Consider the following 22,908-nt stretch of genomic DNA (forward strand, 5'->3'; position numbering starts at 1 on the left):
GGGTAATGACCGTAGAGATATTTACTGGATCTCCGTCCATCTACTTATCGGTTTGGATTCCTACATTTTTCTAATATTCAAAAGCTTTTTTGTAATTTTTTTAAAAAATAGAAAAGGGACACTTATTCATATTCTCTCATCACAAATAGTTGAATCTCGACCTAAGATTGTGTTGGACTATTACCACAAGTAATAATAAATTACTTTCAAACATAAAATTATTTTTTTTTCTCGAGTAATGGTGCAATGGTTTGCTACTCTAATGGAAAATTAAGGGTTTTGGGATTTGAATTTCAATTACAGCGTATTATAGGAGATTTTTTTCTCTACTGAAAATTGAATCTAAGAACGTTGATCATCTGGATGGATCTCTATGAATACTTCTCGATTTATCTTAATAATCGATGAAAAATTTTAATGGAACTAGACTAGTCACCTTAGATTTAAAATGTCCGGAAGAATTGAAAATCTTGTGCCAACTAAAAATAAATAAATAAATAAAAATTACTTTGGTGCGTCTTAAGAAATTAGAATCATCGAATGAAATTTCAAACCATATATTATATGTGGATGATTGATTCCGCTAATATTAGTTCATTAACGTTTAAACATATTAAATTAATGTTAATTTATATACAAAACTAATTAAGAAACAGTACAAATATTATTATTTATAATTGCCATTTTATTAAAAAATGTAATTTAAAACTTGAGCCAAAATAAAAACAAAGGTGCCCTAAATAATCCAAATCGTCAAAATGACTTTTTTTCAAAAGCAAATAAAAGGAGGACCAAATATTTTATATTTAAAATATCCCGTACGTAATCCTGTAGCAACTACTCACTAATTATTATAACCAACTATCAATCGAATTATTGTTACGATATGAAAAATTAATTATTTTATTTTAATAAAAAATACTTATACATAAAATATTATTATATTAAAATATTTTATATCAACTCAATCAAAATTTCTTAAACTTAATTAAAATTACTTTAAGTTCATGTAAATGACTTTAAAACGTTACAGCAGTTGCTATTAGCTTATAATAACTATCTCAATTATAGTTAAATTCTAAAATTTTGAATCTAAAATCTTAAATTTTAAATATTATAATATTATTTTTTTACCAACTTAATAAAATTTATTTAAACTTAATAAAATATATTTAAATTATCAAAATTACTTTAAATAATGGTACCAACTGCCTAATTAGTTAATACACAGTTATAAAACTACTTATTAGTAGGGGTGTAATTGAACCAAGCCAAACCGAGCCGAGTCGAGCCGAGCCGAACTCTTGAATATTTGAATTTGGCTCGTTTATAATCGAGCCGAACTCGAACTTTATTTAACGAATATATTCATGGTTCACGAGCTTTTATCGAGCCTAAACGAGTTTAATAAGTATAAATTATAAATTTAAATATTCATTAAAAATTAAATTATATATTTAGAGAAAATATTCTTATTAAAATTTATAATTTTATTCAAATAAATAAATTTAATATATTTGTCTATATTTTTGATAAGTAAAGTGTAAAATCTATAAATTTAATATCAAAACTATTATTTTTTTAATTTAAAAGTTGATTCATGAGCTTAACGAACGTATTCACGAGCTAACGAGCCGAGTATTGCAAAGCTTGAGCTTGGTTTGTTTATCTTAACGATTCTCATTAAACGAGCTCAAACGAACTTTTATCGAATCGAGCTTCGAATAGCTCACGAACGATTTGGTTCATTTACACCCCTACTTATTAGTTAGTACAATACTATATCAGTATTTAATTAATTGTTACATTTTTTATCAACTAATCGTAATTATTATAATAAAGTTGGAAATAAAAATAATAGTATTGTCACGCCCCAGGGAAGTCCCTGCCGAAAAATCTCAGCAGCACCTCCCCTGTACCGGTGACAATCTGAACCTCACATACATACAAAATACGTCAGCCACATGTGGCTGGGATATATATACATAAAAATCACCACAACCACGCAGTTGAATATGTAGCCCACAGCGGAAAACGAATATGAAACCCACAAAAATTGAAAGTCCACAAAACACACCACAGGTATAAGTCCACAATACACGTATCAAGACATAGTATGATATAACAACATCAAATCCACAAAACATAAAATGCTAATAGTAAAAGACTAAAAACCGATAAGGATCCTCGGATGAAACGTGGGAAGTGGGACCGACTGGCAGCATACTCCAAGTAACTCCATATCATCTACCTACTACCTGAAAATCATAACAGTATAGACGGGGTGGTGAGTACGAAGAACTCAGCGGGTAGGAACAAAATAAAGCATGGTAGGTACAACAACATAAGCATCAAGGGATACAGTCTCCATAATAAGAATAGAATCATGCTATCGAAACATAGCACATCTAACCATATCTAATACAATGACTATACATAAACATACCTGACACAGTAGATGCACATGCTCAACTAGAATCAATACCATGATACCAAAATCAGGGAACTCACCGGACTAGCAACAGATCTACTCGAGACACCTGTGCAAATATAGATACGGCTGCATATACATGTAAAATAGATGACATGTATGCAGTATGACACCTAAATGCAACATACATAACGTAAACAAATGCAACAGCACACAATCACATGCAACAAATATCTACTAGGCATGTATGCAAAAATATCTCACCAGATGCACCGTGCATCATATGCAAAAGTGCATGCATGCTCCATGGTCACCCCCGCCACCTCTCTAGACACCACGACCCCTGTATGGCCGAGAGGCTTGGGTCCATGACAAACCGTACTAGCCTCCAGTACATGCACCGCTATAGGCGGCCGAAGCGGACGGTCAGCTAAGTAGTTATATAACTACACAGCTAAGGGTCCCTGACCACTCAAAACTCAAGCCCTCTGACTACTGTACCCTCAAGACCCACTACTCCAGAGTGGTCGAGGCTGACAGAGTATAATCACTGAATGTGTAATACCCACTAAGCTTGTAAGATAAATATATGAATTTGGGATTTTTCCTTAGAAAAATAATAGGAAGTGAGTTGAAGCCAAAAAGAAATAAAATGAAATAAAAAGAAGAGGAGGTCAAGGATTGAACCATGAACCTCTTATATTATATTTCATAAAATTAATTAATAGAAACCAATTGGGATAGAGAGAAGATGTTGATAACAAAGGAGGGAAACTCATGATAAAGGTAAGAGTAAAAGCTAGCCAAAAGAAGACAAGAAAAGAGCAAGAGAAAGGCAACTTGCCTTCCTCCCTTTCTCTCCTTCTTCCTCTTTGTTCTTGCCGAAAATTTAAAGAGGGAATTAAGAGGATTCAATCCCCCTTATTTCATCATGAATGGTAAGAATAAATGAATAAATAAAATAAATAGGAAATAGAAAAAAAAAAGGCTAAGGGAGAAGGAAAGTAAAAATCAATTTTGCTACCTCTTCCCCCTTAACATAAAAGGGAGTAAGAAAAGAGAAGTTTATTTTTCTCTCATTTTCTCTCATTCTTCCTCTCCCTCACCGAAACCATCAGTCCCCTCTCCTCCATCTTCGGCCCCAAAGCCAAGGTTTTCTTCCTAAGAAAGCCTAAGATACAAGGAGGACTAAGCAAGGGAATCAAGGGAAAGGAACTAGAAGGAGAGGCTACATCTTTCATCACCATACCTTAGATCCACAAGCAAAAAGGATGTAAGCTTCCCCTCACCTGTGGTACAAGGCTTTTTATGTGATTTCTGGATTTTATAAGGATTAGAAAACCTAGGAAAGAATTTAAGAAAAATTCGGCCAAAGAAAAGGTTTTCAAATCTAGGAAGGTTTAAACAAGTCCTTATTTCATGATATTTTTTCTATGCTATGTAGGAAGGATTGTAACAACCACCCTTCTTACTTACTACTCTCTAAGGGCGACCGTTACCTAACTCCTACTCTACTTACTAGTGTCACTTATGCTATTATTAGTGACACTTAGATTTATCACGGTTCAGAGAAATTCCTACCGAAAAATTTCGGCAGAGTCTCCCCTGTACCGGTGACCAAATCTATAATACACAAGATATATACACAGCCACATGCGGCTGGATCACAATTTATTCACAACCACGCAGTAATAAATCATATCATAATAAAAAACTAATCTAGCAACATGAACTAAACTCAAGCTCCCAGAATGAAGCATAATAAGCTACAATGCACATCAAACTCAATCATAAACTCATAATTTCATAACAGAAATAAGGAAAATAAACTAGACATAAACTCTAAATAAATAAGTCTTGCTAGTCCCCTCTGGACCTCTCCATAGTTCAGTCACCACACACATCCATCATCACCACCACCCTGTCGCCTCCCTTCATATCTTAGCTTTTCCTTTATCTGCAGTAGGAGGAAAGAAGACAAGATCTATAAGCGAAAGTAAGTACTAATCTATCTCACAAAACTCGAAATGCATAAGTGCTGAAACTGAAATAATAAAGCTATCTGCATGTGCTCATGGTATACAGAAAATGAACAGAATACAAATCATACTCAGTATCAAGCAGGATAACAAGAAACTAACAATGTAAACTTAGAATCAAAGAAAACTAACCATTCTTATTTATTCTAAGCTTGGAACTTATTTCATTTCTTGTATCCTTGTGTTAGAAATTAATCTTTTAATTTCTATCTTTTACTTTCTTCTTCTTTCTTTCTTCCTTCTTACTTAACTTTTCTTTTCTTTCTTCCTTCTTACTTAACTTTTCTTTTCTTTGGTTTTCTTTTCTTGGGCCCAGGCCTAGTACCAACTCATGCGCGTTCCCTAATAGGTTGGGGTTGCGAGCCACCAATCCTAAAAGAGCAGACCTCGGTCTACCAGGGCCAAGACCTCGGAAATGGTCACCTGGATTTGTTTAACGACAAGCTCTTGGATGTCGGGTACTAGCCTCTTACTTTAATTTACTTGTTATCTCTTTTTAATTAGACCTTGGTCTTTTTCTTTACTCATACTTCTCATAATCCTTTATTAGAGCTTATTAGAATCCTTTAGATATATATATAACAAGTATAGGATTACAACTAACCAAGCATGCTGTATAAAAATAACACAAAGGGAAACAAATCTGAACTCCCTAAGCCTGTTATAAAATAGAGCAAAGGAAAGCAAATCTGGACTTTCTAAACATGCTGTAAAATAGGGCAAAAATGCTACTTTAGGGATTCTAATCATGTTATAAAACATAGACAAAGAATACTACTTTAGGGTTTCTTAAGCATGCTGTAAAATAGACAAAGGATGCTACCTTTAGTGATCCTAATCATGCTGTAAAAACAAACAGACATAGAATGCTACTCAACTTCTTAAACATGCTGTAAAAACAAATCTCTAATCAACTTTAACTATGTACAACATGACCTTAAAGCAAGGAAATTCATGTACAACATACAACTCAAAGCATTCAACAGCAAGCCAAGACAATGCATCCTTAAGTGAACTCATGGCAGCGACATGGGATAACTATAATGATCTGTTCGGTATGATCCTAAACAGGGCAGCAAGGAATCAACCGAAACTCCACTGTGCACGGCCAAAATCCCTAGCAATAATTAAGGATAGAATGCATACAATTCTACTTGGCACTAGAATCATACTACATGCTCAACTAACCTAAACGAAACCTTGATTTCCCTGTGAAGCTCACGGCAGAATACCCAAAAGCCAAAATCCTTATAGCATGTTTCGGATTCAAGAAACTCAGGAAAACAAGGAAACGAAAACCGAAAGATCGGAGCAACTCCTACCGCAGGTGAGTAGTACTTACCCTTGATTGCTTGGACTTACAACCGAGAGGGAGGGGTGGCTAGGGTTCGACGAGAAGCTCACGGTCTTAGAGTTCTCCTTGTGTCCGCGCGTCTTCCTTGCCGAGGGGAGCTCAGATCTGTGAAGAACCCGTGGAGAAGGGTGCTCGTCGGCCGCCGGAGTGAAGCCCTAAGTTCGGCTTCGTCTTCGCACCAAGTAGCGCCGACGCCGTCGCACGCGAGAACGAGAGGAAGAAAGGATTTCGGGAGAAAAAGAAGAATAAAAATAAATCCCATTTCACTTAACCTTTTATAGCTAGGTCTAATTTTGGGTTCCCATTATACTATACCTTAAACCTATTTCTCCTCATACTTGGTTAACAAAGCGTGTGCAGCCCAGTTGGTTTGCTGTGTCCGGTTGGGTTTGGTTCGGCCGGAGGTCCCGGGTTCGAGCTTCGGTTTTGACAAATTTTTGTCAAAATTTCTTTCTTTTTGTAAACATACTAAACGACCTCCAAAAATTGCGTAAAAATACTCTAAAAATTTCTAAAAATCTCTAGAATATTTTAAAAGCATTTCCAAATATTTTTATGGACATTTGGAACTCGAAATAGGGAAAATTGGGTCGTTACAAGGATTTTCTTCATGTTTTTATACCTAAATGATGCTTGATCAGAGGAGTACCTAACCCTAGAATTTCGGCCAAAAATATTTTAAAGAGGTTAGGGAAAATATTGTGTAACCACACTAGTGCAAGATTCTCTCCATGAACTATTAAGGATCTTTTATTGGTTTTCTTGCTTAAAAGTTACTTGGAACCAAAAGAAATTCATTTATATGTTTCGGCCAAGAAAAGGGCTTAGGGTTTGGAAGACCTTTAAATTTAAGAAACCATGTTTGTATGATAGAATATAGAGTTTTCTTAAAGAATTGCATGTTGAACATTGCTAGAAATTCATGAACTCTTATTTTAGATTTTCTGCCATGATAAGATGGATAGTTTAGAAAAGCTTAAACAAAATTCTAATATGCTCAAGACCTCTGTGATATTATGATATGAAGGTTGTTTAATGTTCTTATGTTTAAATTGAGTATAGGAAAATTAGTTACATGATATATGACATGTAAGATCACAAGGGCCCTAGCTTGTTTATGAACCAACTTTGTATATGATGTCCTTAGTAATTTTTGCCATGAAACTTACTTAGGTTTTCCATGCTTTAGGCCACTTAAAACCTAGTTTAAAGATTGGTAGGTTTCGGCCATGAGGAAAAATAAAAGAAAAAGGGAAAGAAACCTAGGAAGCCTAAGACACAATTCACATGTATGTTTATTATGCTTGTCTTTATACATGCTATGAAACTTGTATGATTTCTTATGCTTTTAGGCTATTTGAAGCAAGTTTATATACTATTGAGTTTCGGCCAAGTAGGGTTTAAAAGACCTAGAGGCCTTAGAAATGGAACCAAATGTGTTAAAAGTGCTTCTTATGAAAATAGGATAATGTGTTGATTGTGTCACATGCTTGTATAATTTTTCCAAGACCTAAATGGACCATTGTATGTTTCGGCCATGAAGGAATAGATGCCCTACAAACCCTAGAACAAGAATTAAATATGCTTATGTCACTTTACATGGAATATGATAAGTAGAAAGACAAAGTTCCCATGCTATATGTTGTTTAATGACCTAATTGAGGCTAGGGTAAGTTTCGGCCATACATGTTGTATAATGTCTTGTTATGAATTTATACATGATGTTAGTTCAAGTTCACATGCTTGTATGTTTGTTTTTATCCCTAATGAACACTTGTTAAAAGTTTGACTATGACATATGTTAAGGGCTTGAAGGACTTAGGAACTAGCTCAATATGCTTACTATGTTACTTGAAAAAAATGCTATAAATATGGTTTAAGGTTTCCATGCTTTCATGACAATTGGGACCTTGTTTATATACTGATAGGGTTCGGCCACATGAGTTTAAGGACTTGGAGAACTTAGAAACCAAGTAAATCATACTTATAATGCTTCCTATGAAATTCATGTAATGATAATTTAGGTTTCACATGCTTGGAAGTTGTTTTTACCTAAATTGAGACCTAAGGGGGTTCGGCCATGATAGGAACCCAAGGGTTTAGGAAGCTTAGAACCCAAGTTAACTATGTTACCATGTTTCTTATGATAGTATAATCACATGATATACCCTTATGCTTAATCATGTATGCTTGTGATTTATACCTTTTTATGATATGATATGTGGATAGAGATATGCATGTTTTAATGATATGTTATGTGCTTAGAAATATGCATACTTTAATGATATGCTATGTGAGTAGAAATATGCATGCTTTAATGATATGCTATGTGCTTGGAATATGCTTGTTTTTATGATATGCTATGTGGATAGAAATATGCATGCTTTCTCAAGACATGATGTATGCCTAAGTGATGCATACTTTTTATGATATGATGTATGCCTAAGTGATGCATACTTTCTCAAGACATGATATATGCCTAAGTGATGCATACTTTTTGATGATATGATGTATGCCTAAGTGATGCATACTTTCTCAAGACATGATGTATGCCTAAGTGATGCATACTTTTTATGATATGATGTATGCCTAAGTGATGCATACTTTTATGACATAATGTATGCCTAAGTGATGCATACTTTTATGCTATGCTATGTGACTAAATGATGCATTTTTATACATGCTACTTTACTTTGTAAGGCTTGTACCAAGGGTGGACTCCTAATCAGTCTATAGGCCTTGCTTTGTGATCTAGGCTAATAAGGGATGGGCTCCTTAGTACGCCCTAAGCCTTGCTTTGTGATCTAGGCTAATAAGGGATGGGCTCCTTAGTACGTCCTTAGGCCTTTCTTTGTGATCTAGGCTGATAAGGGATGGACTCTCTAAGTATGCCCCTAGGCCATGCTTTGTGATCTTGACCTAGTTCCTAGTATGATTCAAGACTTGCTACCTTGGATATACTTAGGACGCGCGCATTTATGTTATGTATGTATGGTACAAGCCGGGGCCCTGAATATGTTGATATTATGTTCAAGTATATATGTAAGAAGAAATGATTTTAAAAGATCATGAGACATACACATGTTTTTCGGATACATGTTTTCAAAATCATATTGCATATACTTTATGATCATGTTGTGATAATGCTATGATTTATGATATGCCATGATTAGATATGACTATGATATGTTTCATGCCATGCTTTAAGAGATGAGATGCCATGATTAGATATGAATTATGTTATATTTCATGCTATGCTTTAAGAGATGATATGCCATGACTAATTATGCTTTTGTTATGTTGCATGATATGCTTAAAGAGTATGATATGTTATGCCATGACTAGTTGAGATCATGTTATGTTGATATATTCTTTGATTATGTAATGATTTATGGTTTTAGTGAGTTGGAAAGGAACTTACTGAGCCATGAGTGCTCATAGCTTACTTTCCTTGTACCACAGATAAAGGAAAAAGCTGGATGAGCTAAAGGAGCAGCAGGAGAGGCAAAGAGATGTGTGTGGTGGTGGCTAGGCAACCAAATAAGAACATGCTTTAAGAACTTTTAGGAATTACACTTTGATTTCATAAATTGTAGTACTACATGGTTGACTTGATGTTATGTTTCTATTTAACTTGTTATCATGTTATGGAAACCATATTAGTGTAGTTCGGTTTTTTATTAAACCAAGAAAAATGATTTTTAAGTCTTCCGCTGTAATATGTACGTTGAGTATCGTAGCCCCGTCCCTTAGGGTTAGCAGGGAGGGCGGGCGTTACAAGTTGGTATCAGAGCCAAAGTTATTGCCCGCTCACTACACACACATCAAGCCTCCTACCTGTCGCTCCAAGTAAGAACGTTTATGCTAAATTTACTTGTTATATGCTTATGGTTAATTTTCTTGTTACATGTTTATGCTTAATTTTCATGATTATATGACTTATGCTTTATTTTTTTTCTTTCTTGTTATATTGCCTATGCTTCATTTTCTTTACTACATTGCTTATGCTTTATTTCCTTATGTTACACTGTCTGTCATTATATTCCTTATTTTTCCTTATGTTGTTTATGCTTTAGTTTCATGTTCTACTTGCTTATGTTTGATGCTTTATTCTATACTTTTAGTTATAAATTAGATTAGGATTACATATTGGTAGGTTAGGAATAATACCAGAACAAATAGATAGAAATAAAACAATAGGTTAGATTGGCAAAAAAAAAAAAAACGATAACCACTTACACTAGTCTGGTTGTCCTTATTTAGATAAACATGGTTAGGACACGCAATGCCCGAACCGGAGGAACAGTGACTCCACCAGATCTGACACAGATAGTCGCAGACCTCCAGCATTAGATCGCAGAGCAACAGCAGCTGATCACTACCTTGATGGGTCAGCAAGGCAACCCAGTCACCCCACCGGTGAATCCACTACCTGTTGTACCTACAGCCGCACCAGTGCCCCCGGCAGCCCCTACTCCGATGGTCTGACAAGAGGCCTATCTGATTCAGTGGCAAAGGCTTAAGCCGGAAGCATTCTCGGGAAACTGTGAACCATGGGATGCGCAAGCCTGGCTCAAAACCGTGGAGAACATAATGGAATTATTGAATTGGCCTGAACACGAGAAGGTCAAATGCGCATCGTTCTGTCTTACCGGAGATACCCGGATGTGGTGGGACAGAGTAAAGGCGAAAAGACAAATAAACCAAATGCAGTGGACAGATTTTGAGGCAGAGTTCTTAGAGGAATTCTTCCATATGCGAGTGACCAACAAGCACTATGACGAGTTCACTGAGTTCCGGCAAGGTGATCTGTCAGTTAATGAAGTCGTTAAGAGGTTCAACCGCCTAGCCTGACTGTGCCCAGAACTGGTCCGAACTGAAAAAGAAAGGGTCCGGTTAATGTTAAAGATGCTCCGACCCGAGATAGCTCTGAACGTAGCCGGCAGAGTTAATAGACCGCAGACTGCAGAGGAGCTAGTCAGCAGTGCCCTGATTACCGAGCACTATCAGGAAGCAATGAACAAGGGCAAGAACCAAGCACTGACCGGAGCACAAAAATCGCACAATACCAGAACCGACTGGAAAGGAAACTCAGGTGGAAAGAGGAAACAGTGGAATAAAACGAAAGGTGGTCCGGCCAATAAGCAGACCAAGTACCCTCAGTGTGCCACATGTGGGAAGATGCATTCTGGAGTATGTCGTCTGAGCACCAGAAAGTGCTACAACTGCGTAAAGGAAGGTCATTTGATAAGAGATTGCCCTACTCAGCCTCAGGCACCACCTTCGCAGAACTTCCAGAACAGGAGTGCCCCCGCGCAGCTTCACCAGATGCAAGCTGCCATAGAAGGGACTTCAATCAGCCAAGGAAGATTGGAGGCCCCTCCCACTATGACCAATGCCAGAGTCTACTCTCTCGCTCAGGACGATGTGGCGAACGCCTCTACTGCTGTCACAGGTCAGCTATCTAATTTCAGTTAGTATGCTAGAATTTTTATTCGATGCTGAAAGCAACCTGATGATGGAATCCATCGAGAAACTGAAACATGTCTCGTATCCATTAGTTGAAACCATGTCCGGACGACTCTCTACACTCACCATAACGCCAACGTTATTCGAGAACATGTTAGAGAAGCAAACCAGGGACCCGAGCCTTCAAAGAATTAAACAAGAGACCACAGAAGGAAAGAATGACGGGTTCCGTATCGCAGACGATGGAATATTATACCTCAAGGATCGATTATGTATTCCAGAGGATCCAGAGTTGCGAAAGAAGATACTGGAAGAAGCCCATACAACGCCTTATGCAATACACCCGGGTTCCACTAAAATGTACCAAGACCTGAAAAAGAAATTTTGGTGGTCCGGTATGAAAAGAGAAGTGGCTCAGTACGTCAGTACTTGTCTGACGTGCCAAAGGGTAAAAGCTGAACACCAGAGACCCGGCGGATTATTACAACCTGTCCAAATTCCAGAATGGAAATGGGAAGAAATCTCCATGGATTTCATTTCAGGTCTACCCAAGACGACAAACGGGTATGATGCTATATGGGTGATCGTGGACAGACTGACGAAGTCTGCACACTTTTTGGCGATCAAGATGACTTATTCAACTGAACAACTAGCTCAGATATATGTTAAGGAAATCGTCAGATTACATGGTATTCCTAAGACCATTATTTCTGATAGAGATGGACGTTTTGTCTCGCACTTTTGGGAGTGCGTTCAGAAGGCCCTCGGCACGAAGTTGTTGTTTAGCACAGCCTTCCATCCACAGACTGATGGGCAGACTGAAAGAGTAAATCAAATATTGGAGGATATGTTAAGAGCTTGTGCCCTGGACTTCAAGGGGAGCTGGTGCCGATATTTATACCTGGCAGAATTCGCCTACAATAATAGCTACCAAGCTACTATTGGAATGGCACCTTACGAAGCTCTATATGGGAGGAAGTGTAGATCTCCTATATGCTGGTATGAAAGTGGTGAAAAGAAGGAAATGGGGTTCCGAACGGAACTTATTGATGACACCACCCGAGCTATACAGAAGATCCGTCAACGAATAGAAACTGCTCAAAGTCGGTAGAAGAATTATGCCGATAAACGGCGCAGGCCGCTAGAATTCAACATTGGAGACTTGGTATTCCTTAAAGTGTCTCCCATGAAAGGGATAATGAGGTTTGGAAAGAGGAGCAAGTTAAGCCCAAGATATGTAGGACCGTATCGGATTTTAGAAAGAGTGGGCCAAGTCGCATACAAACTAGAACTACCTTCAGACATGGCGGCCATTCACAACGTGTTCCATGTATCGATGCTCAAGAAATGTACTCCCAGCATAGATCAAGTGATTGAGCCTCAGTCGGTACAGGTGCAGGAAGACCTGAGTTACGAAAGTAAACCCATCCAGATTCTGGACCGAGAAATAAAGAGGTTGAGGAACAAAGAAATACCCTTAGTAAAGGTTTTGTGGCGGAATCAACGATTCGAAGAAGCCACCTGGGAACGCGAGGACGATATGAAACAAAAGTACCCGGAGCTATTTTAAAGTTCGAGGACGAACTTTTTATGAGGTACGGGGTACTGTAATACCCACTAAGCTTGTAAGATAAATATATGAATTTAGGATTTCTCCTTAGAAAAATAATAGGAAGTGAGTTGAAGCCAAAAAGAAATAAAATGAAATAAAAAGAAGAGGAGGTCAAGGATTGAACCATGAACCTCTTATATTATATTTCATAGAATTAATTAATAGAAACCAATTAAGATAGAGAGAATATGTTGATAACAAAGGAGGGAAACTCATGATAAAGGTAAGAGTAAAATCTAGCCAAAAGAAGACAAGAAAAGAGCAAGAGAAAGGCAACTTGCCTTCCTCCCTTTCTCTCCTTCTTCCTCTTTGTTCTTGCCGAAAATTTAAAGAGGGAATTAAGAGGATTCAATCCCCCTTATTTCATCATGAATGGTAAGAATAAATGAATAAATAAAATAAATAGGAAATAGAAAAAAAAAAGAGGCTAAGGGAGAAGGAAAGTAAAAATCAATTTTGCTACCTCTTCCCCCTTAACATAAAAGGGAGTAAGAAAAGAGAAGTTTATTTTTCTCTCATTTTCTCTCATTCTTCCTCTCCCTCACCGAAACCATCAGTCCCCTCTCCTCCATATTCGGCCCCAAAGCCAAGGTTTTCTTCCTAAGAAAGCCTAAGATACAAGGAGGACTAAGCAAGGGAATCAAGGGAAAGGAACTAGAAGGAGAGGCTACTTCTTTCATCACCATACCTTAGATCCACAAGACAAAAGGATGTAAGCTTCCCCTCACCTGTGGTACAAGGCTTTTTATGTGATTTCCGGATTTTATAAGTATTAGAAAACCTAGGAAAGAATTTAAGAAAAATTCGGCCAAAGAAAGGGTTTTCAAATCTAGGAAGGTTTAAACAAGTCCTTATTTCATGATATTTTTTCTATGCTATATAGGAAGGATTTTCTTCATGTTTTTATACCTAAATGATGCTTGATCAGAGGAGTACCTAACCCTAGAATTTTGGCCAAAAATATTTTAAAGAGGTTAGGGAAAATATTGTGTAACCACACTAGTGCAAGATTCTCTCCATGAACTATTAAGGATCTTTTATTGGTTTTCTTGCTCAAAAGTTACTTGGAACCAAAAGAAATCCATTTATATGTTTCGGCCAAGAAAAGGGCTTAGGGTTAGGAAGACCTTTAAATTTAAGAAATCATGTTTGTATGATAGAATATAGAGTTTTCTTAAAGAATTGCATGTTGAACATTGCTAGAAATTCATGAACTCTTATTTTAGATTTTCGGCCATGATAAGATGGATAGTTTAGAAAAGCTTAAACAAAATTCTAATATGCTCAAGACCTCTGTGATATTATGATATGAAGGTTGTTTAATGTTCTTATGTTTAAATTGAGTATAGGAAAATTAGTTACATGATATATGACATGTAAGATCACAAGGGTCCTAACTTGTTTATGAACCAACTTTGTATATGATGTCCTTAGTAATTTTTGCCATGATACTTACTTAGGTTTTCCATGCTTTAGGCCACTTAAAACCTAGTTTAAAGATTGGTAGGTTTCAGCCATGAGAAAAAATAAAAGAAAAAAGGAAAGAAACCTAGGAAGCCTAAGACACAATTCACATGTATATTTATTATGCTTGTCTTTATACATGCTATGAAACTTGTATGATTTCTTATGCTTTTAGGCTATTTAAAGCAAGTTTATATACTGTTGAGTTTCAGCCAAGTAGGGTTTAAAAGATCTAGAGGCCTTAGAAATGGAACCAAATGTGTTAAAAGTGCTTCTTATGAAAATAGGATAATGTGTTGATTATGTCACATGCTTGTATAATTTTTCCATGACCTAAATGGACCATTGTATGTTTCGGCCATGAAGGAATAGATGCCCTAGAAACCCTAGAACAAGAATTAAATATGCTTATGTCACTTTACATGGAATATGATAAGTAGAAAGACAAAGTTCCCATGCTATATGTTGTTTAATGACCTAATTGAGGCTAGGGTAAGTTTCGGCCATACATGTTGTATAATGTCTTGTTATGAATTTATACATGATGTTAGTTCAAGTTCACATGCTTGTATGTTTGTTTTTATCCCTAATGAACACTTGTTAAAAGTTTGACTATGACATATGTTAAGGGCTTGAAGGACTTAGGAACTAGCTCAATATGCTTACTATGTTACTTGAAAAAATGCTATAAATATGGTTTAAGGTTTCCATGCTTTCATGACAATTGGGACCTTGTTTATATACTGATAGGGTTCGGCCACATGAGTTTAAGGACTTGGAGAACTTAGAAACCAAGTAAATCATACTTATAATGCTTCCTATGAAATTCATGTAATGATAATTTAGGTTTCACATGCTTGGAGGTTGTTTTTACCTAAATTGAGACCTAAGGGGGTTCGGCCATGATAGGAACCCAAGGGTTTAGGAAGCTTAGAACCCAAGTTAACTATGTTACCATGTTTCTTATGATAGTATAATCACATGATACACCCTTATGCTTAATCATGTATGCTTGTGATTTATACCTTTTTATGATATGATATGTGGATAGAGATATGCATGTTTTAATGATATGTTATGTGCTTAGAAATATGCATACTTTAATGATATGCTATGTGAGTAGAAATATGCATGCTTTAATGATATGCTATGTGCTTGGAATATGCTTGTTTTTATGATATGCTATGTGGATAGAAATATGCATGCTTTCTCAAGACATGATGTATGCCTAAGTGATGCATACTTTTTATGATATGATGTATGCCTAAGTGATGCATACTTTCTCAAGACATGATGTATGCCTAAGTGATGCATACTTTTTGATGATATGATGTATGCCTAAGTGATGCATACTTTCTCAAGACATGATGTATGCCTAAGTAATGCATACTTTTTATGATATGATGTATGCCTAAGTGATGCATACTTTTATGACATAATGTATGCCTAAGTGATGCATACTTTTATGCTATGCTATGTGACTAAATGATGCATTTTTATACATGCTACTTTACTTTGTAAGGCTTGTACCAAGGGTGGACTCCTAATCAGTCTATAGGCCTTGCTTTGTGATCTAGGCTAATAAGGGATGGGCTCCTTAGTACGCCCTAAGCCTTGCTTTGTGATCTAGGCTAATAAGGGATGGACTCCTTAGTACGTCCTTAGGCCTTGCTTTGTGATCTAGGCTAATAAGGGATGGACTCTCTAAGTATGCCCCTAGGCCATGCTTTGTGATCTTGACCTAGTTCCTAGTATGATTCAAGACTTGCTACCTTGGATATACTTAGGACGCGTGCATTTATGTTATGTATGTATGGTACAAGCCAGGGCCCTGAATATGTTGATATTATGTTCAAGTATATATGTAAGAAGAAATGGTTTTAAAAGATCATGAGACATACACATGTTTTTCGGATACATGTTTTCAAAATCATATTGCAGATACTTTATGATCATGTTGTGATAATGCTATGATTTATGATATGCCATGATTAGATATGACTATGATATGTTTCATGCCATGCTTTAAGAGATGAGATGCCATGATTAGATATGAATTATGTTATATTTCATGCTATGCTTTAAGAGATGATTTGCCATGACTAATTATGATTTTGTTATGTTGCATGATATGCTTAAAGATTATGATATGTTATGCCATGACTAGTTGAGATCATGTTATGTTGATATATTCTTTGATTATGTAATGATTTATGGTTTTAGTGAGTTGGAAAGGAACTTACTGAGCCATGAGTGCTCATAGCTTACTTTCCTTGTACCACAGATAAAGGAAAAAGCTGGATGAGCTAAAGGAGCAGCAGTAGAGGCAAAGAGATGTGTGTGGCGGTGGTTAGGCAACCAAATAAGAACCTGCTTTAGGAACTTTTAGGAATTACACTTTGGTTTCATAAATTGTAGTACTACATGGTTGACTTGATGTTATGTTTCTATTTAACTTGTTATCATGTTATGGAAACCATATTAGTGTAGTTCGGTTTTTTATTAAACCAAGAAAAATGATTTTTAAGTCTTCCGCTGTAATATGTACGTTGAGTATCGTAGCCCCGTCCCTTAGGGTTAGCAGGGAGGGCGGGCGTTACAGAATGACTGAGCAAGCATGACAGGACTAGCTCCACTCCTATCTACCACACTCCAATAGTGGCCGAATGGGCAGCTATGAACAACTGACGACCCTCTCACCACAAGGGAGACATTAGTCGTCAGTATGCAATGAATGATGATATGATGTGAATAGTCACAATATAAATACCATCATCCATCGTGTACCCCAACATACCCAATAACCACCACAAACGTATATACATACTCCAACCCACAACATGGTCAACCAACAATACAACCCGAACACCACATACCCGTCACGTGTACACTCAACATCAATATGCATGATAAACACGCTAATCGTACCAACCAGACAACTCTAGGATACAAACTCTATATATGCACATGCACAGAGTTCTGATATCAAGGGTGAGACTGTATCGAGGTAAACAAAATCATATCAAAGCTCAAATAGAAAGAGACAAGCAGGAATAAAACAAATATACAGATTTAAGGTAATGCAACCTAACCATCCGAATATAACCATGCTTTATAGTTCAAAGAACTAAATAGGAGATAAGGAAGAAATACCCGCTTCGATATATCCCGCAATCAACAGAACCACCCCACGTCACGCTGCTCGTATAGATCACGGTCCTGTGTCACACATACAATTCATGTAATATGCATATATATATAATCCACATAATGAATCACCTACCACTAATTAACTTACTCCTAAAAGAACCGCTAACCATAGATGCGGCTCCCTTCTTTTAATCTAACCATATTAAATTTACATTCTAACCTAAACCACCCAATATCCAAATACCCTAACCAAAGGTTTTAATCCACAACATCTAATCTAATTTTTAAATCCTAGTAACCTAATGTCAACATGGATTTAGGATTACCACCATTCACTACTACCAAGCTAAACAAGAACAAAATTCAACACCCATTAAACAAACCCAATTTAACCACGTACAAAAAGGGTTCAACAGAAATACCTTCACTGGACTACACTTACCTTGCAAAGTAACAGTGAATCCAAAACCCACAGCCCTCTAAAGAATTCTGCTGACAGTTACCAATTCCCTACAACAGAGACTACCCGTTGTATCCTCACCAACCGGTTCAAGTAGAAAGAGCAGCAAGAAATCATCAAACAATCTATTAACAACAACAATAAGCTGATGTCCTTACCTCTGCTTCTTCTATCGCCGGAGATGATCACAACTCCGGTGGAGGAACCAATCCAAACAATCTGTGGTGGCCGGAATCACCACAGCACCTCTGTTCTCAAAATCAAAACCACTAGAATCAATACCAGAAGGAGCATCAGAACCCAAATTCAAGATAGAAACCAACCCCTTACCTCCAATATCCCGATTAGGGCTCGGTCTTGTTCTTGCTAACGAACAGAGAAGAGATGGGAAACCCTAATTCACAACCAAAACCTACCCGAATCAAAATCAGAAAGAAGATCAGAGGATCGATTTCAAGACCAAAACCAACCGCTTACCTCCAGGAATCACTGCTAGGGCTCGATCTGTGCTTGCCGATGAACAAAGAAGAGATCGATATGAGAGAAGTGGTCGTTACCTCACCCGACCGGTCGACGCTGGCCAGATCCAACGCTTGATGCCCTCGATCCCCTTCCGCCAGCAAGCAAAATCCCTAGATCGAGATCTGACGTCGTTGTTCACCGAGATCAGAGAAGGGAAAGGTCGGGAAGAATGGTTGGGTTGTAACTAACCTCTTCTTCTTAACGCTCCAAGGTTCGCTCCTCGCCGGACCCACCGAGAGAAGAGGAGATTGCCGGTCTCAGTCGCGATCGCGGTGGAGAACTCGCAGAGTTTGCGTCGGGTGTTCGTGCGAGAGAAAAGAAGAAAGGAAAAGGGTCGGGTCGGATTTTTAGGGTTTGGGTGAGGAATGAAGCCTATTAATAAGGAACATAGGGTTAGTTTTAAGGGAAATAGACCCTAAGTACCTCCTCAATGAGACTCTCACACGTGTATCCCTAAACAGACCTCCCCTCCTATCCCTGCAAAACTAGTTATACGACCTCCGAGAAATTTTAGAAAAATTTATAAAATTTCCTAAAATTTTTATAAGGTTATTCCACCATAACCCTAATAATAAATTCGCATATCTTACATTCTCCGCCACTAATAAAAATTTGGTCCCCAAATTTATTTCTATCAACTAAAAGCAAGAAGTAGTAGATAAATTTATTCTGATTACTGAACAAACTTTACTCACCTTCAGTAAACAGGTGTGGGTAACTAGCTTGCATCTTATCTTCCAATTCTCAAGTGGCTTCTTCATCTGCGTGGTGCCGCCATCCGACCTTGACCAGTCAAACTACCTTGTTCCGCAACCGGCGCTCTTTGCGGTCCAAAACCTGAACTGGAATCTCCTCATAAGATATATCCGGCTGAAGTACAACTGATACATCAGTGAGAATATGCGAAGGGTGCGGTACATATCTCCTCAACATGGATACATGGAAAACATCATGCACCCCAGAAAGTGATGGTTGTAGCGCTAGTCGATACGCCACCTCGCCTATCCTCTCGAGAATCTGGAAGGGTCCAATGTAGCGAGGTGCCAACTTACCCTTCAACCCAAACCTTTTTACTCCTTTCGTAGGGGATACTCGTAAGAATACATGATCACCAACAGAAAACTCTAAAGGTCTCCGTCTCCGATCCGCATAACTCTTCTGTCAATCCTGAGCCTCTGACAATCTGCGCCTGATGGTACAAACCATCTCTTCATCACGCTGAAGACTCTGTGGCCCCAAAATCTGTGTTTCCCCAACTTCAATCCATAAGGTGGGAGATCTACATGCTCTGCCATACAACGCCTCATAAGGTGTCATCTGTATCGCTGAATGATAACTATTGTTGTAGGCAAATTCTACTAAATGTAAATGATCCTCCCAACTACCTTCGAAGTCTATAACACATGATCTCAATAGATCCTCTAATGTCTGTATGGTACGCTCAGACTGACCATCCGTCTGGGGGTGGAAAGTCGTACTGAAATGTAACTCTGTACCCATAGCCTGCTGTAAACTCTGCCAGAATCGCGAAGTAAACCGCGGATCTCTATCTGAAATAATACTGAGAGGTACCCTGTGAAGCCTGATAATCTCTCTACAATACAACTCCACTAGTCGATCCAATGACTCCGTCCTACGGATCGAAAGGAAATGAGCAGATTTGGTTAACCGATCAAAGATTACCCAAATCGTATCATGTGCTCGCCGGGTCCTGGGCAGTCCCATGATGAAATCCATCGTGATGTGCTCTCATTTCCATTCCGGTATCTGAATCTTCTGAAGCAACCCAGCGGGTCTCTGATGTTCCGCCTTTACTTGCTGACATACAAGACATCGTGCCACGAAATCCGTAATGTCCTTCTTCATGCCAGTCCACCAATAAGAACGTCTCAGGTCTCTATACATGCGTGTACCACCCGGATGTATCGTAAATCTGGAACGGTGTGCCTCCTGGAGTAGGCATTCCTTCAAAGGAGGTGACTCAGGAACACACAACCTTCCCCGGAAGTATAGGATTCCATTTTCATCGCAAGAAAACCCTGTCGGTTGTTCTGGGGAAATTCTGCTACACAAAAATTGCAGATGCTGATCTGTAGCCTGAGCTTCTTTAATCCTCTCTACAATGGGTGACTGGGCAACCATAGATACAGAATACCCCGCTTTGTCTGACCCTGCTCTACTAATCCCAACTCAGAAAATTTCTGTACTAATTCAGTAACCATCACACGATAACAAGCTAGAACTCCTCGGGATTTTCTACTCAACGCATCAGCTACCACGTTGGCTTTCCCTGGGTGGTAGTTGATAGTACAGTCATAGTCCTTCAAGAATTCCATCCCTCTTCTCTGTCTTAAGTTCAATTCTTTCTGAGTAGCTAGATACTTAAGACTCTTATGGTCTATGAATATCTCGAAGGTATCCTCCACATTTCCCAACCAGGAACGAGCAACACTGGGGTCAGGAACTCCATAGAATAAGGTAAAACGATCCTTTACCGATCGGGCCAGTAACGGAATCCGAGCTCTGTCCTTCGCCCAAGAAGTAGCAGTAGGAATAGGGGCTACCGGTGGTAAGGTGGGAGGAACCAACTGAGGCTGAAACCCCAGATCTCTCGTAGGTACCTGAGGAGTCTGTCTACTACTATCAATTCCCACTTCTGTAGGATCCCGGACAGAATCCGCCTCGTACTCTACTTGCTCTGCCTCTACGGACTCAACAGGCTGCTTCCGGGGTCACCCCGGACCACGACGCGGACGAGGGGTCGTATCTCCGCGCTTCATTCCTGATATAAACAACAAGGTAAGACTACAACAATATTATATAACAGCAAATTTACTCACATCCTATAGCTTGGAGATATCCTGCCGCTGCCTGGTCCTAATATCCGAACAGTCACATCGGAAAAATATGAATCCCGAGTACAAACCTCGTAAACATCGTAATCCTCGCCAAACTCGTAAATCTCGCAATCCTCGAAAATCCAAGACCCGAGAAATAGACATCGTAACCTCAAAATTCGAAACACGTAAAATAGACCTCGCAAGCCTCAAAACCCGAAACACTTTTACGTCTCGTAAACCCCAACAAATCCAAAACATGCAAAATAGGTCTCGTGAACCTCCAAAAAAATATCCAAAACCACGAAAAGAAATAGGCCTCGTAAACCTTGCTCTGATACCACTAAATTGTCATGCCCCGGGGAAGTCCCTCCCGAAAAATCTCGGCAGCACCTTCCCTGTACCGGTGACAATCTGAACCTCACATACATACAAAATACGTCAGCCACATGCGGCTGGGATATATATACATAAAAATAACCACAACCACGTAGTTGAATATGTAGCCCACACGGCTATATCAAAAGCACAGCGGAAAACGAATATGAAACCCACAAAAATCGAAAGTCCTCAAAACTCACCACAGGTATAAGTCCACAATACACGTATCAAGACATAGTATGATATAACAACATCAAATCCACGAAACATAAAATGCTAATAGTAAAAGACTAAAAACCGATAAGGATCCTCGGATGTAACACGGGAAGTGGGACCGGCTGGCAGCATACTCCAAGTAAGTCAATATCATCTAACTACTACCTGAAAATCATAACAGTATAGACGGGGTGGTGAGTACGAAGAACTCAGCGGGTAGGAACAGAATAAACCATGGTAGGTACAACAACATAGGCATCAAGGGATACAGTCTCCATAATAAGAATAGAATCACGCTATCGAAACATAACATATCTAACCATATCTAATACAATGACTATACATAAACATACCTGACACAGTAGATGCACATGCTCGACTAGAATCAATATCATGATACCTAAATCAGGGAACTCACCGGACTAGCAACAGATCTACTCGAGACACCTGTGCAAATATAGATACGGCTGCATATACATGTAAAATAGATGACATGTATGCAGTATGACACCCAAATGCAACATACATAACACAAACAAATGCAACAGCACACAATCACATGCAACAAATATCTACTAGACATGTATGCAAAAATATCTCCCCAGATGCACCGTGCATCATATGCAAAAGTGCATGCATGCTCCATGGTCACCCCCGCCACCTCTCTAGACACCACGACCCCTGTATGACCGAGAGGCTTGGGTTCGTGACAAACCGTACTAGCCTCTAGTACATGCACCACTATAGGCAGCCGAAGCGGACGGTCAGCTAAGTATTTATATAACTACACAACTAAGGGTCCCTGACCACTCACAACTCAAGCCCTCTGACTACTGTACCATCAAGACCCACTACTCCAGAGTGATCGAGGCTGACAGAGTATAATCACTGAACGGCTGAGCAAGCGCGACAGGACTAGCTCCACTCCTATCTACCACTCTCCAATAGTGGCCGAATGGGCAGCTATGAACAA

General features: G+C 38.4%; 1 long non-coding RNA gene across 1 annotated transcript; it reads right to left on the reverse strand.

Moving 5' to 3' along the window:
* Positions 1 to 2,034: 2,034 nt before the first annotated feature.
* LOC122009210 lies at positions 2,035 to 6,070 on the reverse strand. Its single transcript, XR_006119503.1, has 3 exons — positions 5,813 to 6,070; positions 4,308 to 4,388; positions 2,035 to 2,258 (listed from the first exon to the last, which is right to left on the reverse strand). It is a non-coding gene; the product is annotated as an uncharacterized LOC122009210 (long non-coding RNA).
* Between the last annotated feature and the right edge of the window lie 16,838 nt (positions 6,071 to 22,908).

Source organism: Zingiber officinale, chromosome 1A (assembly GCF_018446385.1).
Source record: "Zingiber officinale cultivar Zhangliang chromosome 1A, Zo_v1.1, whole genome shotgun sequence".
Classification (NCBI taxonomy): domain Eukaryota; kingdom Viridiplantae; phylum Streptophyta; class Magnoliopsida; order Zingiberales; family Zingiberaceae; genus Zingiber; species Zingiber officinale.